The sequence below is a fragment of the Erinaceus europaeus genome, chromosome 10, assembly GCF_950295315.1.
Source record: "Erinaceus europaeus chromosome 10, mEriEur2.1, whole genome shotgun sequence".
Lineage (NCBI taxonomy): Eukaryota > Metazoa > Chordata > Mammalia > Eulipotyphla > Erinaceidae > Erinaceus > Erinaceus europaeus.
In genome coordinates, this window is record NC_080171.1 from 115,648,892 (window position 1) to 115,666,724 (window position 17,833).

The 17,833-nt window shown below is 43.9% G+C and overlaps 1 protein-coding gene across 11 annotated transcripts in view; it reads right to left on the reverse strand.

The window, feature by feature from the left end:
• The window catches only part of LDLRAD4 (low density lipoprotein receptor class A domain containing 4), a 511,331-nt gene that overhangs the window by 300,866 nt on the left and 192,632 nt on the right, over positions 1 to 17,833 (reverse strand). Inside the window, exon 1 of one of the 11 annotated variants that reach the window (XM_060200617.1) lies at positions 851 to 941. The exons of the other annotated variants lie outside the window; for them this stretch is intronic. The gene's annotated coding sequence lies outside the window, so the exon portion shown is untranslated. Of the gene's footprint in view, positions 1 to 850; positions 942 to 17,833 lie in introns of those variants that run through there. 11 annotated transcript variants of the gene reach the window in all.

The window sequence follows — 17,833 nt, forward strand, 5'->3', positions numbered from 1 at the left end:
AAGTGGGTGAAAGCAAGTACTAGGTCAAGGGACACACACAGAGAGACTCAGCAAATAAACCCATCACAATCATGAACTGGGATGAGACGCTTGTCCACAGCTCTGGCTCTGGGGCTCTAAACTGGCAAGCCTTTCCTCTCTATTGATTACGGGATATGAGTCCCATGGTACCCAGAATACAGCCCCTTTTCTATCTGAAAAAAAAAGGTCAGTCCAGAGGAGTAAGATGCACAAGAGCCCAGGATGGCAGCAGAAAGGTGCCAGCACACGGGAGAGGACCAGACAGGAAGGACCTGCGCAGGAAGACGCCACAGCGAGAACACCTGCCAGGCCTCCAGACGCATCAGATTCTGTGTGCAGCCTCCCGCTAAGCCTCAGCGTTGTTTATTTTCTCCAGCACAGCCCGCAGCACCCCGCGAGCTGCAGGGGACCCTCTTTATGACCATCCTCAGAATATCCCCACCAGGTAGGGCCTTCGACATCACTGCTTTCTTTTCTTTTTTCTTCTTCTTCTGATTTCATTGAGGGGTAACGCGTTTACAGCACGGTTGTTGAAGCATGGACACAATTTCTCATTTTCCCATGGCATTGCTGCCTTAAATTTCCTCTGATTATAGTGAGAAAACCTTAACCTCAAAACAGACTCAAGAATTGAGCCCCCAGAAGTTGTGTGCCCAAAAGTCAGCCTCAACACCTGGGTCTTTCATTCCTCCAAATACTATTCTTAGCATGTGACTTTGAGATCAGAGGTAGCTCCCTGAACTGAAACACCTTGGGCTTCTTAATGCGCAGGTCAGGAAAATTAAGAGAAAAAAAGAGAGAGGATGAATGAATTGAGAAGGGAACTTACCCAGGATGGGAAGCCCCAGTAATCCTGGCCATACATTAAAAGGCCTTCTACAGCAAGCACAGTGCCATCTATTTGCTCTCCTTTCTCTCTCTGCCCCCTTCTCTCTCCACCCTCTTCTCTCTCTCTCTCTTTCTCTCTCCACCACACACCACACACACACACACACACACACACACACACACGTTCTATTTATACTGGGAAGATGGGCAGTACTAACCAGGAAATAAATTAATTCAATATTGCACCTGATAAATGTCATTACGTCCCTCCCATAACACAGCAACAGTTACTAAGGAAATAGAGCACACCAAATGGAAAAACACCCCCACAGGAAGGGACATATTTTAAAAACATGAACACCCATTAAACCTAGCCAAGTAAGTTGTGGAATATGTTTGCTTTACCACTTGTTCATAAAAACTTATATGCAATGCAGTCCTCCCAGGACGCATTTGGGAACAGAAAATTAACTCCACCCAGCATAACCTAGCTTTCATAAAAGTATCCTGCAAAAAAAGACACATGCAATTCGGGAAACTGGTAGGTCATACACAGGGCACAGGGGCCAACACCCAGCAGAGACATGAATCGAGCTTTTTTTTTCAAATTCAAGGAACATTTCAAAGCAGTCGTCATTGTCCTGCATAAAAAGTAAGTGCTGCACTTTCATTTTGTATTTCCTCTCTCTCACTGTGGACAGACTGCTTCTCTGGCTGAGTGTCGGTTACCTAGGTGATGGCTAGACAGAGCAGCTGACAGGCTCCAGGCCACAGAGACTCTGGGACCTGAGCCCCAGCCTGTGTCTGATGACCTGTCACCCAGGGAGTGGGGAGCATGGAGAGATGAAGAGGTTCTTTTATAATGTAGGTTCGAGACTGGAACCCACCACATTGAAGGGAGCACTGGTGTCGTGGTCTTTTTTGTTCTGTTTCTAACTTAAAAAGGGGGGGGCAGACGGTGGCGCACCTGGTTGAGTACACATGTTATAGTGCACAAGGACCCAGGTTTGAGTCCCGAGTCCCCACCTGCAGGGGGAAAGCTTTGCAAGTGGGGAAGCAGGGCTGCAGGTGTCTCTCTGTCTCTCTCCCTCTCTCCCTCTCCCCTCTCAATTTCTGGCTGTCTCTATCCAATAAATAAATAAAGGTAATAAAAAATTTAAAAAGAAAAAAAAATTTTTTTTTGGTGTATTGCAACAAGGTAAAAGACTCTGGGTGGGTGGGGGGTGGGGAAGGAGAGTTCCGGTCCTGCAGTAGGACGGCAGAGGACCTAGTGGGGGTTGTATTGTTATGTGGAAAACAGAAATGTTATGCATGTACAAACTATTGTATTTACTGTCAACTGTAAAAAATTAATCCCCCAATAAGGAAATTTTTAAAGTTTAATATAAGTTAATGTTAGAATTGAACTTTACTGCTTTACTGAAAAATCCCAGCTTCTTAGTGGTTCCTTTGAGCTCTAAGTAGCAATGGGCTTCTAGCAAATATGAGAAAAGGTGAGAGGGGACAAAAGTCCAAGAATCAATTTTTGACCCAAGTTTAAATCAGGTTACACCCTGGAGAGGTAGGTCACAATCCTCTCCATGAGCTGTTCTGCCTCATAGACAGACAATCTGGACCTTGGCAAGTGCCAAGCAATCTCAAGAATTCACAGGAGCTAAAAAAGCCTTTGGTGAAAGCATGGCCACTGTCCTCACGATAGCTGTGTGGCCGAAGACATGCATCCCCTGCTTCCAAGCTCACTCACAGGATTCTGGTCAAGTCCTCCAGCCTGTCAGGGGCTCCCAGTCCCTCGTTTATAAAGTCAGAAAGTGAAACCAGGGCTTTCTTCTAATTTGAATAAGACCCTGAGATCATGTATCTTAACCTAGAGAAAGCACATGTTACCATGTGCAAGGACCCGAGTTCAAGCCTCTGACCCCAACTGCAAGGGAGGGGGGAGTTTCATGAGGAATGGAGCAGTACTGCATCTCTCTCTCTCTCTCTCTCTCTCCCCCTCCCTCCCTCCCTCTCCCTCTCCCTCACCTACTTCCCTCTCCCTCTCCCCTCCATCTCTCTCAACCTGTCTCTATCCTATCAAATAAAAAGAGGAAAGGAAGAACTGGCTAACGGAAGTGGTGGCTTCACTGTCCAGGCACCAGGGCCCAGAGATAACCCTAGAAATAGAAACAAAATAAAACAAAACAAAAGCCACACACACACATGGTAGTCTGGGACACTGCAGTGGACAGAGTGTTAGGTTTGCAGGCATAAGGTACCAGATTTGATCCCCAGCATCACATGTGCCAGAGTGATGCTTTACCTGCCTTGCCTGCCTGCCTGCCTACTGACTTACTTCCCTATTTCACCTGTGCCTGGTCCGTGACATGCCCTGGTCTCTGAGCTACAGGATGCCACACAAGCTCCCTCTTCACTCTACTACTACCGTTCACCCCAAATTAGCTGTACAAAGTACCACGGGAATGACACACTAAGTTAAATTGTTGACCAGACGGCACTCAAACCATGGAGTTCCAGAGAAAACAGACCGTGCCAATCCCTGCATCTTGTGAAATACCCTCAAATAAGAGCTTGACACAGAAACTGGCCACAGAACAAAAGACCAACCTTTTGGGTCAGATTGCCTCTGGCTCACTTTGTGCAAAGCTCTGTGTGATGTGGGCAATTACTTTCTAATCTCAGTTTCCTCATAAATCAAATAGAAACAACAGTGGCACCTACCTTATAAAAGTGTTGTCTATCTAATTTGCAAAGGTATACACAAAACATTACTTGTTAACAAATGCTAGAGAGATAGCACTTGCTACAATCCTTGTAACTCACCTCAGCAAAGAACTGATTTATGTCTTTGAGACTATGCCCCCTCCACAATTTTTCTTCTTTTTTTTTTTTTTTTTGCCTCCAGAGTTATCACTGGGGCTTGGTGCCTACACTACAAATCCACTGCTCCTGTGGCCATTTTTTTTTATTTCAATTTTTTGGCTAGGACAGACAGAAATTGAGAGGGATGGGGAGGATAGTGAGGGAAAGAGGAAGACAGACACCTGCAGACCTGCTTCACCACTTTTGAAGCCACTGCCCTGCAGGTGGGGAGCTGGGGGCTTGAACCAGGATCCTTGCTCAAGTCTTTGTACTTCATACTATGTGCACTTAATTCGATGCGCCAACATCCCACTTTCTCTTCCTATTCTTATCTGGTCAAACCTAGACAGAGCAGAGGATTTTCTGTCATCGTTTCTCAGTGGATTTTTGAAAAGTCCTTGATAGATTAAGTTTTAAATCACTCCTTGTCAGCTAAAATTAATAACAGACAGAAACACAGAAAAGGATACAAAATTAGAGAAGATGTGTGGGTGAGTTCTTTGGAATGAAATATGGCAAAAGAGAAAAAAGATAACAAGAAGGAAACTTGCTTTAAGAAGAAAAAAGTGCCTCGTGTTTTATATTGGAACACTGAATTTGAAAACAGCACTAGACAATAATAAATAAATTTAGCGACATTTTGTGTTTCCTATCCAGATAAAGACCATGCGGAGTTCTATGTACCTTTCTGTCATTCTTTTTCCTGTTCCTTTGTTTGTTCTTAACCTCTGTAGTGTTGTGTTTTACAATATCTATATGTGCATTTCTCTAGCTTTTCTTTATTATTATTATTATTATTTATTTTCCCTTTTGTTGTCCTTGTTTTGTTGTTGTTGTTATTGTCGTTGTTGATGTTGTTGTTGGATAGGACAGAGAGAAATAGAGAGAGGAGGGGAAGACAGAGAGGGGGAGAGAAAGACAGACACCTGCAGACCTGCTTGCTTCACTGCCTGTGAAGCGACTCCCCTGCAGGTGGGGAGCTGGGGGCTCGAACCGGGATCCTTATGCCAGTCCTTGTGCTTTGCGTCATGTGTACTCAACCCGCTGCGCTACTGCCCGACTCCCTTCTCCAGCTTTTCTAAAACCCCAAGGAGGAAACTCTGCAAAGAAAGGTCATTCTCTACACCCTCTGGGCATCTGGATAAGTCCAGTACTCCTCAGCACAATAGGTGGTGTTAAAACTGATCCACCACCACCACCACCCCCACCTTCAAGCTAATAACAACTGACCAGTAGGGCTGGGAAGACGACATAATGGTTATGCAAAAGACTTCTATGCCTGAGGCTCCAAAGTCCCAGGTTCAATCTCCAGTGTCAGAGCTGGGCAGTGCTCTAGCATCTCTCTCACATTAAAATAAGATTTAACAACAACAACAACAAAAAAAACACAACTGATCAGCAGTAGAACTGTCAGTGGCCTTCACAGAAATGAGTGAGCTGCATCACTTCAGTCACTTGCATTAGTCAAGGTTGCCTCAACAGCCCTTATTTACAGAGCTCCAAACCACCTCCACATTTGCCTCTTTAATTAAAGCACACAGAGATATCTAAACTTTCACTAAGTCATTTTATTTTGCTTGCTCACAATTTTCTCCAAAAATATATCCCTTTATGGAAAGAAAAAAAAATCCTTCCCACTCTATAATTTTTCATGAAGCAATATCTAATTGAAGATAATGGGTAGAAACACTCCAATAATATTTGTCTGAGACACTGCCAAGGAAAAGTCTGTGTTGGCTGGAGCAGACGTGGAAGAAGAGAGGGTACAGTAAGAGCCTGGCAGACCTCTCACCTCACTGCGGCTAGAGGTGGAGGCGGGAGGGTCCTACAAGGTTCTGGTTAGCACCCAGCTCAGGCCATTGCTCAACTTAGTGTAGATGCAATCACAGCTGACAGACACAGCACTCTTGAATCTGTTTTGGTAGTTGCTGCTGACTCCATATTATCTGAATATAACCATCATGACAAGACTGAATAGTCCCACTCATCTCCAGAGAGAGAAGGAAGTTTCTCTTGTTCTCTAGGCACACGGACAGACAGAAACCTCTGACAGCCTCTTAGAACTAAAGCATGGGGGGGTCGGGCGGTAGCACAGCGGGGTAAGTGCATGTGGTGCAAAGCACAAGGACCTGCGTGCGTAAGGATCCCGGTTTGAGCCACTGGCTCCCCAACTGCAGGGGAGTCTCTTCACAGGCGGTAAAGCAGGTCTGCAGGTGTCTATCTTTCTCTCCCCCTCTCTGTCTTCCCCTCCTCTCTCCATTTCTCTCTGTCCTATCCAACAACGAAGACATCAATAACAACAATAACTACTACTACAATAAAAAAACAAGCACACATGGCATGAAGCACAAGGACCAGTGTAAGGACCCCAGTTCAAGACCCCAGCTCCCCACCTGCAGGAGAGTCACTTCACAGGCAGTGAAGCAGGTCTGCAGGTGTCTGTCTTTCTCTCCTCCTCTCTGTCTTCCCCTCCTCTCTCCATTTCTCTCTGTCCTATCCAACATTGAACGACATCAACAACAACAACAACAATAACCACAACAAGGCTACAACAAGGGCAACAATAGGGGAGAAAATGGCCTCCAGGAGCAGTAGATTCATGGTGCAGGCACTGAGCCCCAGCAATAACCCTGGAGGCAAAAAAAAAAAAAGAACTAAAGCATAACTCAACTACTGGTGTTTCAGGAAGGAGCCAGAAGAAGTAAAGTAACTATCAAAAAATGACCCAAGGTATCACATGGTGGGAGATCACGTGCTGTGGCTACTTGAGGGACATCCCGGGTTCTCATGAAAGAGCAAAAAGATCATATCTAGGCCAGGTTTCCCAAAATGACTTTGGAATACTGCCCTTTGAGGCATATCAAATTCTGGAAGCAAGTCATTTAACTCAGTCGGTGTTGGTGGAATAACTTAATCTGATTACAGAAATGCAGAGAGATAAACATTTCAGCAGATGTCTGAAGCACAAAGCACAAAATAGTTCTGTCTGAGGTCGGCCCCCAGAGCTGATGTCACTGGCAGCAACGGGTCAGAGACTGTGACAAACAAGCTCTCCGAGGTCCAGTTACACAGAATCATGATCGCTACATCTGTGAGAAGTCCCAGCACACCAAGCCATTTGACGAGCAGTGTCTGACTCCACATACATTAGGGAAACACTGATAGAATTTCACGTCTTCCTGGAAGGCTGGATAAGACAAGTCTGTGAAAGTGCATCTGTCCTGAAGAGCAGCTGTTGAAAGGGGGCAGAGAATTCAGGAAAAGGCTGCCTGGTATTCAGCTAATGGGACTACACAAACCCTGTCCCTGTGTGTTCTGGTGGCCTCCAGCCAAGCAGAAAGAGTTCATTAGACCAATTTCCACTGCCTTGGTAACAAAGGGTGTCTGGTGTGCCTGAACTCTTACACGGTAAGCAAACCAGTGTTATCCATGGGATAATGCACTCGGGTACTGCAGGCCCAGCCAAGCAAGCCAGGCAGCGGAGAGAGGCACGCTCTTCAGTCATATAGATTCGCCCCCTCAGAAAGCCCAGTGTGAGTGGAGGGGTCTCCTGCAGCTCCTGAGGCCAAGTGCTCCAAGTTTGCAAAGTTTACTCAGCTTTTGATGCACTGATCAGCAACTACAGAGTTTCTCCTTCTAGACAGTGTGCCTAATCTGGACAGTACTGAGTACTGAGGGATCCGGTACAGTACTGAGTGAATCTGTCTGTCTTACGTCCATCATTAAATCTGAATGAAAGAATTCCTGGGATGCCACCAAAGAACACCGCAGAGCTCTAGCAAGATGAGGAATTTTTAACTGCCATATTCAGAACCTGAAACACTATTTCTGTTCCAATGAATTTGCCAAAGTCAGCTAGCTACACAGTGCGTCCTAGACCTTACTAATGTGATCGGAGGCTTTTTCTACTCGTCAAATAGCATCTTCTTTGAGTCCTTCCTTTTCCTTTCTCCACAATCTAAGCCCCTATTTTTGCCCTTCCTTTCCAGAGTTGCCACAGAGAACTGACTTACTCTAACCCCTGCTCTTCAGTGGAACCCTCAATGAGCTGCTTCAAATAGAGGCCCTGGACTCCTTACCCCATGTCCCACGTACAGGAGGGAGTTGGGGTAAAATGTGGGGAATACAGGACGGAAGGGGAGGGAAGGGTTAGGAAAGGGCAGGGGAGGTATGAGGACAGGAGCCAGCTTTGTCCAAATATATAACATGACCACTATTCCCTACCCTCCCAGAGCCTGGTGAAACAAATTGGTTCCCTCAAGAAACGAGAATAAGGATTTGATTTCCTCCCCCATGGGAAAGCAAGCTACTGCTGCCCTTCACTCAAATAGTCTCTGTAGGTCAGTGTTCCCCAAACACCCCACCAGAAAGCATATAATCACGAAAACTAGATTTTGTTCATTTTAACTTAAAAGTCTTTTTATAAATACCTCTGAAATAGGAACATGTCCATACATAAACACAGGAAGCTGATGCCAAAAAGCAAGGAGCTGCCTGTCTAATTGGGCTGGCTGTTGAGAGAAAACTACAGAGCAAGAAGGCCAGCTGAGGTACTGAATGCAGTTACCCAGAGGTGACCGACAACTGGGTCAGGAACTCTACAATCCCTCCAGCCACTGACACAACCCCTCGCTGCAAAGAAGCACTGTGCTTACAGGAGTGAGCATGGCTTTGAGGTCAGACAGAACAGACTTAGAATAACAAGTCTGCTTAGTAGCCTATAACACTTTACTTGGGCGAATGCCACAACCTCTCTGAAGGGGCATTTGATTGTGAGGCGGCTATAATGACCAGATCAGAAAATTCATGAAAAGGAAGCCAGGCAGTGGTACACTCAGTAGAGAAGACATGCTACTATTCCTAAGGATCCAGGCTCAAACCACTGATCTCCACCTACAGGGGTGAGCTTCACACATAGTGAAGCGGTGTTGGAGTCCAGGAATCTCCATCTCCAGCTGTCTCATTCCCTCTCACTTGCTGTCTCAATTCAATAACTAAAATGCTAAAAAAATCATGAAGAAACCATGAAGAAAATCATGAGAAACCTGTACACAACACCAGAATACCTCAATCCTAAAGACTACACACACACACACACACATACACACACACACAACAGTTATAAATAATAATTAGTTCTGTATAGCTATAGGATTACAAAAAATCAAAGTATACAAAATTTGGTTGTTTAAATCACTAGCAATGAACTACGAAAGGGAAATAGTGAAGCACTCCATGAACAACTGTATCACCGAGAATAAAATGCCTAAGAATAAATCTAGTCACGGAGGTGAAGGATCTGTATACTAAAAGTAACAAGCATGGAACTATGAAAGAAACTGAAGAAGATATATATATAAATAATGATATAATCCACACTCACAAATAGACATGATTAATAATGTTAAAATAGGGGGCAGGGCGGCAGATAGCACAGTGGGTTAAGTGCACATGGTGTGAAGTGCAAGGACCAACTCAAGGATCCTGGTTGGAGACCCCAGCTCCCCACCTGTAGGGGGGTTGCTTCACAAGTAGTGAAGCAGGTCTGCAGGTGTCTATCTTTCTCTCACCCTCTCTGTCTTCCCCTCCTCTCTTGATCTCTCTTTGTCCTATCCAACAACGACAGCAACAACAACAATAGTAATAACAATAAACAACAAGGGCAACAAAAGGGAAAAAATGGCCTCCAGGAGCAGTGGATTCGTGGTGCAGGCACCGAGCCCCTCCAGCAATAACCCTGGAGGCAAAAAAAAAAAAGAGAAAAAATAATGTTAAAATGTACACTTTACCCACAGCAATTCAATGTATCTCATGTATAATTTTTAAAAAATAAAACAAAACAAAAAAATAAACCCCATGTAATATGTATGATATAGAAAGGACATGCCTCAGCATAATAAAGGACAAACAGGGCAAACTTATGGCCTAGCATCATATTCAAGAGTGAGAAGCTGCAGCTTTTCCCCCAGGATCTGAAACAAAACAAAGGTGTCTGCTCTCACTACTGTAGAGCATAGCAGTAGAAGAAAAAGACTTTTTCCCCCCTTTTGTTGCCCTTGTTTTTTATTGTTGTAGTTGTTGTTATTGATGTCGTTGTTAGATAGGACAGAGAAATGGAGAGAGATGGGGCAGACAAAAGGGGAGAGAAAGACAGACACCTGCAAACCAGCTTCACCGCCTATGAAGCGACTCCCCTGCAGGTGGGGAGCCGGGGGTTCAAACTGGGATCCTTCCACTGGTCCTTGCGCTTTGTGCCATGTGCACTTAACCCTCTGCGTTAGCGCCCGACTCCCAAGACTTTTTTTTTTTTTAAAGAGAAAGAGACTTCAGGTTGGAAGAGAACTTGAACTGTCACTATTGCATATGGTACAATAATATACATTTAAAATTCCAAAGAGTCCTCTGGGAAGGTTCTAGAAATACTCAGTAAGATCAGTAAGGTGACAAGATACAAAATCCATATGCAAACAGTTGGCATTTGTATACACAATGAGAGGAAGATGAAATCAAGGACGGGGGGGGGGCAGTGGCGCACCCAGTTTAGAGCACGTAGCGCTAAGCACAAGGACCCACACACAGGAATCCCCGTCAAGCCCCCACTCCCCACCTGCAAGGGAGACACTTCATGAGTGGTAAAACAGGTGTTGTTGCAGGTGTTGTCTATCTTTCTCTCTCCCTCTCTATCTCCCCGACACCTCTACAGTTTCTTCTGTATTATACCAATATAAAAAATTATATAATGAAAAAATTTATTTAAAAAATACAATTTTTTACATAAAAAATTAAATAATGACCTTCAGGAGCAGTGCTGGCACTGACCCTCAGTGATAAGTCTGGAGGTGAAAAAAAAAAGAATAAAAGAAATCAAGGAAGTAATAACATTTACAACTACATCAAAAAAGATGAAATCCTTTGAAGGAAATCTCACAAATGAGGAAAAAGACCTTTATAATGAAAACTATATGACACTGGGCTGGGATAGATAGCATATGGTTATGCAAAGAGACTCTCATGCCTGAGACTTCGAAGCCCTAGGTTCAATCCCCCACGCCACCATAAGCCAGCCAGAGCTGAACAGTGCTCTGGTTAAAAGAAAAAAGAAAAAACAAACTATCTGACATCATTAAAAGAAATTACCGAAACCACAAAGCAATAGAAAGATATCTCATATTCATGGAATAGACCTAAAATGGACTTACTAGCTTTTTTCAAAACAGAGACCCCAAACCTTCATCTGCAATATTCTTGCCTTTTAGGTTCATGATTAATCAACAATTTGTTCTGCTTTATATCTTAACTTTTTTTCAGCCACCAGGTTCCAGATGCTACCAGGAAGCCAACCTGACTTCCCTGTGCAGAGGACCCCACCAATATGTCCTGAAGCTACACCTCCGCAGAACCCTGCCCTACTAGGGAATGAGAGAGACAGGCTGGGAGTATGTATCGACCTGCCAATGACCATGTGCAGCAGGGAAGCAGTTAAAGAAGACAGACCTTCCACCTTCTGCACCCCATAATGATCCTGGGTCCATATTCCCAGAGGGAAAAAGAATAGAGAAGCTATCAAACCTATGGGACTACATCAAATTAAAAAGCTTCTGCATAGCAAATGAAACCACTACCTCAACCAAGAGACCCCTCACAGAATGGGAGATCTTTACATGCCATACATCAGACAAGAGGCTAATAACCAGAATATATAAAGAGCTTGTCAAACTCAACAACAAGAAAACAAATAACCCCATCCAAAAATGGGGGGAGGACATGGACAGAATATTCACCTCAGAAGAGATCCAAAAGGCCGAGAAACACATGAAAAAATGCTCCAAGTCTTTGATTGTCAGAGAAATGCAAATAAAGACAACAGTGAGATACCACTTCACTCCTGTGAGAATATCATACATCAGAAAAGGTAGCAGCAGTAAGTGCTGGAGAGGTTGTGGGGTCAAAGGAACGCTCCTGCACTGCTGGTGGGAATGTCAATTGGTCCAATCCCTGTGGAGAATAGTCTGGAGAACTCTCAGAAGGCTAGAAATGGACCTACCCTATATTCCTGCAATTCCTCTCCTGGGAATATATCCTAAGGAAACCAATACACCCATCCAAAAGATCTGAGTACACATATGTTCTTGGCAGCACAATTTATAATAGCCAAAACCTGGAAGCAACCCAGGTTCCAACAACTGATGAGTGGCTGAGCAAGTTGTGATCTATACACACAATGGAATACTACTCAGCTATAAAAAATGGTGACTTCACTGTTTTCAGCCCATCTTGGATGAACCTTGAGAAATTCATGTTAAGTGAAATAAGTCAGAAACAGAAGGATGAATATGGAATGATCTCACTCTCAGGCAGAAGTTGAAAAACAAGATCAGTAAAGAAAACACAAGTAGAACCTGAACTGGAATTGGCGTATTGCACCAAACTAAAAGACTCTGGGGTGGGTAGGTGGGGAGAATACAGGTCCAAAAAGGATGACAGAGGACTTAGTGGGGGTTGTATTGTTATATGGAAAACTGGGAAATGTTATGTATGTACAAACTATTGTATTTACTGTCGAATATAAAGCATTAATTCCCCAATAAAGAAATTAAAAAAAAAAAAACAAGGACAGAAGGGGAAACACAAAGGGAAACTCAGGCTTGTGGTGGGGTGTGTGCACCAAAGCAAAGGGCTCTAGAGAAGGTGGGAAAGGATGGGGATGGAGAGAGTGCTGGATCCTGGTATATGATTGTGGGAGTGAATCTAAGTTGGAGCTGAGAGTGTTTTATAGACTATTATCATGAGGAGATAAGAAATTGTACACGTGTCAACAATTGTACTGTTATCCATTCACCCCCCATAAAAGGATGTAAAATAAAGAAATAAAGGCTATACCATAAATCAAAAAAAAAAAAAAAAAGAAAGAAAGAGAGAAAGAAAGAAAGGAAGGAAGGAAGGAAGGAAGGAAGGAAGGAAGGAGAAAATGTGAACAGAACATTCACCAAAGAGATCCAAAAGGGTCAACAGACATGAAAAAATGCTCAAAGTCACTGATTCTTAGAGAAATGCAAATAAAGACCATGAGACACCACTTTATGCCTGTAAGAATGTTCTTTACATCAAAAAGGATAGTAATAACAAGTGCTGGATGATGTGGGTGAAAATCTGCACTTCTGCACTGCTAGTTGGAATGTAAACTGGACCAGTCCTTGTGGACAACAGTTTGGAGAACTCTCAGGAGGCTAGAAATGGGCCTACCATATGACCTGGCAATTCCTCTCTTTGAGATATATATCCTAAAGAAACAAACACATCCACCCCAAGAGATCTGCACATACCTATGTTCCTAGCAACACGATCTGTAATAGACTTAGAATCAACCTAGCTGTCCAACAACAGATGAGTAGATAAGAAAGTTGTAGTATAGAGAGTCAGTGCAGCAGGTTAAGCGCAGGTGGTGCGAAGCACAAGGACCGGCGTAAGGATCCCGGTTCGAGCCCCCGGCTCCCCACCTGCAGGGGAGTCGCTTCCCAGGCGGTGAAGCAGGTCTGCAGGTGTCTGTCTTTCTCTCCCCCTCTCTGTCTTCCCCTCCTCTCTCCATTTCTCTCTGTCCTATCCAACAACGACAACATTAATAACAACAACAATAAAAGGGGGGGTTGGGCAGCAGGTTAAGCGCACATAGGGTAAGGATCGGGGTTCAAGGTCCCGGCTCCCCACCTGCAGGGAAGTCGCTTCACAGGCGATGAAGCAGGTCTATAAGTGTCTTTCTCTCCCCATCTCTGTCTTCCCCTCCTCTCTCCATTTCTCTCTGTCCTATCCAACAACGATGACATCAACAACAACAACTACAATAATGAAAACAACAAGGGAAACAAAAGGGAAAATAAATAATAATAATAATAATAAATATATATAAAAACACAAGGGCAACAAAAGGGAGAAATAAATATAAAAAGAGAAAAAAAGAAAGTTGTGGTATATATAGACACACAATGGATACTCTGGTTTCTCTTCAGATCACATAAGTCTTTCACCTTTTAGACACACAACAGAATATTACTCAACTGTTAAGAATGACGTCATCTCCTTTGCTTCATCTTGGAGACAGCTTGATGAAATGATGTTAAGTGAAATAAGCCAAAAAGAGAAGGATGAGTACAGGATGATCTCATCATAGGTGGAACTTACAAAACAGGAACAGAAAGAGCAAAAACAAACTAAAAGTTGGACTGAGTTTGGTGCATAGAACCAAAGCAGAGGACACTGGGGAAAGCAGATGGGGCTTACCGCCCTGGTTCATGATGACAGAAAGGACAGAAGTTGGTGTGAGAGTGTTTTGCAGAGAAATTTTCCCATATGTCAACAGCTGCACTGTAAGCCATTATTACCCTCCACCACCTGTACACTAGTTTAAAAAAGAAATGTGTTTCTTGCCAGGCAGTAATGACCTTGCTTATAATTTTCAGATCATTGAGAGATGAGTAGAACTGGCCAATCAACCAACCTGTACAAATGCCATAAGAGAGGGGAGGGAAAAGGAAAAATAGAGTATTGCAGTGAAAAACATTGAGTTCCACTCTATGTTTGATGTTCAATAAGTTAAAATCTAGAGGAGCAGATATGTAGCTCAATGCTAGAGTGCATGTATGAAGTCCTGGGTTCAACTCCAGCACCAGACAGACAGAATGAATGAATGAATGAATAAATGAATGAATCTAAGGCCTATTAGAACTAAAGTCTAATATTCATCTGCAAATAATTATCTAAATAGGTCAACATCAAACTTGTATTACTTCTCCCTTGATACAAGCCAAACCTTATCCATCAGGCTCAGGCAGCCACCCATCCCTGCTAAGTTGGCTCCCCCTGCACCTCCCCCACCCATCCTCACTGTCATCTCAACACGAGAGCCAGACAATATTTACTGTACACCTATTAACTATAGGGATTTCCCACACATCAGAGAAATCACTCGACTGAAATGATTCATCTCTTACTTCCTTTGAATAAAAAACATGTTATTATGTTCAATAAAACCATACAAGAAATAATAGCTAAAGTATGACATTTAAATAACTTCTACCAACACCTAAAAATGGCTTCCTGGAGAAAAGGAAATGATTGGCATTTCCAAGACTATTTTAAGAGCTCTTTTTTCTCCTCCCTTTGGTACCCACCTCCCATCACAGATGAGTCATGGCCATGTTCAAGCTTCATGGGCCCCAAGCCTAGAGGTAAAGTTGGGCAAAAGAAGGTTTTCTGGTGAGTAATGAGTTAGCCATTGAAATTTAAAAGCTGTCTAGCTACTCCACTACTACCATCCTTTTCCCTTTCTAGTTCCCATGGAAACAGACCTCAGATCGCCAAAAAAAAAAAAAAAAAAAAAAAAAAAAAGGGTAAAGATAGCACCATGCCCAGTTTTCCTGCAAAGTGTTTCCATGGGAACTGGAAGAAAAGGCAATGGAGGTGGAGTAGCTAGACTGTCTGCAAATCTCTGTTCTATTCAGTTGGAGATGTGGAGGACCTGCAGCACTCCACAGGCTCTTCAGAAATGACACGTCCATTCAGCGCTGGATCTCAGAAAGGGAATCTCACCGAGCTAGACTTTTAAACCAAAGCCAGTCATGAGCCCCCAGACACACACCTCAGCAGACCTCCCTTCAGCATCCAGGAATGATGTATCTCAGACCAAGACTTCCCACACCTGAGCAGGCAGCAGGGCCAGTCCATACCTACTACAATCAATGACTTGGGCTGGGGCCAGGACTGTACTGATGACCCCTGATTCATAACCAATTCTAAAGGGAATTCTCATGCATGCTCATTCTGGGAAATGAATGCCCTAGAACAAATGCTCTAGAGCTCTGCAAAGCTTAAGGATTCAGTGGAGGAGACACTGATTAAATACAGATGTGGGTTCAGCAGGGCAGGGGTGGGGCCTGAGATCACATATTCCTAACCAGCTCCTAGGAGATGCTCACCTTGCTGGTGCTGAACTACATACAACTGAGTAACAAGGATTTAGAGTGAGGCGCCGTAGACTCTAGATCCTTCTACAGACCTAAGACAAAGACTACAGACATTCCCATAAGAAGAACTTCTTTCTTTCTTTCTTTTTATTGTTGTAGTTATTATTGTTGTTGTTACTGATGTTGTCATTGTTAGATAGGACAGAGAGAAATGGAGAGAGGAGGGGAAGACAGAGAAGGGGAGAGAAAGATCTACAGACCTGCTTCACCACTTATGAAGCGACTCCCCTGCAGGTGGGGAGCCAGGGGCTCGAACCGGGAACCTTATGCCGGTCCTTGCGCTTTGCGTCACCTGCACTTAACCCGCTGCGCTACCACCTGACTTCCAGGAAGAACTTATTTCTATCTTCAGCCCTCACTCCCTATCAGGGCTAGACCTCAGAGACAGACAGCTTTGGTGTTAGGAGCTAAAAAAAAAAAAAAATTCACATCATGCTTCATATTACCCTCCCTTTACATGTTGGATTTGCCTCCAGGGACCGACCGTTCTATGAGGAGGAGGAAGAGGAGGAGGAGGAAGTGGAGGAGGAGAAGGAAAAGAAGAAGAAGAAGAAGAAGAAGAAGAAGAAGGAGGAGGAGGAGGAGGAGGAGGAGGAGGAGGAGGAGGAGGAGGAAGGAGGAGGAGGAGGAGGAGGAGGAGGAGGAGGAAGGAGGAGGAGGAGGAGGAGGAGGAAGGAGGAGGAGGAGGAGGAGGAGGAAGGAGGAGGAGGAGGAGGAGGAAGGAGGAGGAGGAGGAGGAGGAGGAGGAAGTGGAGGAGGAGAAGAAGAAAACTAGTTTACCACACATCATATTCAAGAATTCAAAACAGACTAAATACTTGGCTTTTAGACCTGGAAGTACAAAATACATAGAAGGAAACATAAACACTCCAGGACCTCAATGTCAGAGATGCACTTGGAAAAACTGAACTCCACTGACAAAGGGAAATAATGCGGGAATAAACAAATGAGTGAGTCTACACTGACTTAAAAAGCTTTTAAACATCAAGAGAAATGGCTACAGAAATATAAAGTGACCTGGAAAATGGAAGAAGATATTTACACATCACGTATCTGACAAAGGATTGATATGGAAAGTATATAAAGAAATCATACAGGGGCCAAGAGGTCGCACACCTGGTTAAGCACACACATTACAGTGCACAAGGACCAGGGTTCGAGCCCCTGATCCCCACCTGTAGGGGGAAAGCTTCTCAAGTGCTGAAGCAGGGCTACAGGTGTCTCTCTATCTCTTTCCCTTTCTATCCCCTCCTTCCCATCTCAGTTTCTCTCTGTCTCTATCTAACAGATAAATTAATAATAAAACCTTTTTAAAAGATTTTTAAAAAAGAATAATATATTAAAAAGAAACCATACAGCTTAACAACAAAAAGCAAGCAATCCAATTTTAAAAAGTGGGGATAATATCTGAATAGACAGTTCTCTAAAGAAGACCTATAGCTGACCCACAGATAATGTGAACAAATGCTCCATACTACTCATCCTCATGAGAGAAAGGCAAAGCAAAAATCTCACTCAGATTCCACCTCACACCCGTGAGCATGGCCGATACCAGCCAGCAGGAAGCAGTGAGTGTTAGGATGTGGAAAACAATATGGAAAGACCTTAAAAAAAAGTGGAAATGACATATGATCCAACAATACCACTTCTAGGCATATATACAAAGGACATGAAAACACTAACTCAAAATGGCATATGTTAACAGCCGCATTATTCACAATAGTCAAGGCGTAGAAGCAACCTAAATGTCCATTAACAGATGACTGGAGAAGAAGTTATGGAGAAGTCAGGGGCAGGCCAAGTAGAAAGCACATTTCATCATCATGAACAACGACCCAGATTCAAGTTCCTGGCTCCACATACATGAGGGAAAGTTCAGGAGCAGTGAATCAGTGGTGCAGTTGTCCCTCTTTCTGTTTCTCTTCTTCTCTATTCCTTCTGTCTCTCGCCCTCTATCACCCATCCCAAAAAGGGGGGGAGGGTCTACCAGGAAGAGCAGAGTCACTGTGCAGGCACTCAGCCCCAGCTCCAGCCAAAGTGAGAACCCTGGTGGCAAGAAGGGAGAAAAAGGAGGAGGAGGAGGAGGAAGAAAGAAGAGGAGGAAGAGG